Genomic DNA, 635 nt, shown 5'->3' with positions numbered 1-635 from the left:
GGAGGGAGGACTGCAGGGGGAGGTAGGACTGGAGGGGGAGGGAGGACTGCAGGGGGAGGTAGGACTGGAGGGGGAGGTAGGACCCCAAGTCGGGCTTACAAGTTCCGTTCGAGGTTGGGGCTTCGCAGCGACGGGTGCACATTGGACTATGTTGACCGGCGTATTGCGTTTGGTTCTAGGTCGAGCGACGACTATGCTTGAGGCGACAGGTCGCAGGACAGTACCATCTTGGGACTTGTAGGGCTGTTGTGGTCGGATCTCCAGTTTCGGGTGGAATGTTGTTGCAGACGCAATGGCCGTTTGTGCGTGATTGCGAAGCTCGTCAAACGCCACCGACGATCGCAATGTCCCCGACAGCATAGCAGACCCCACTGACCGTAACGAAGCCGACCTCGTGCCGCTCCGGATCCCGGGGGCCTGGGACCCCGTTCCGTTGAGTCCAAGTCCGTGGAAACCGACTCCGTTAAGTCCAAGTCCGTTCGCCTCCGGTTCATTGCTCAAGAACCCACCACTCTTCGGACCACTGGCTCTGGACCCACTGGCTCTGGACCCACTGGCTCTTGACCCACTGGCTCTTGACCCGCTAGTTCTGGACCCACTGGCTCTGGACCCACTGGCTCTGGACCCACTGGCTC

This window comes from Gregarina niphandrodes (assembly GCF_000223845.1).
Source record: "Gregarina niphandrodes unplaced genomic scaffold scaffold00029, whole genome shotgun sequence".
Classification (NCBI taxonomy): Eukaryota; Apicomplexa; class Conoidasida; order Eugregarinorida; family Gregarinidae; genus Gregarina; species Gregarina niphandrodes.
The sequence above is the reverse complement of the archived record's forward strand: the minus strand, read 5'-3'. Positions refer to the sequence as shown.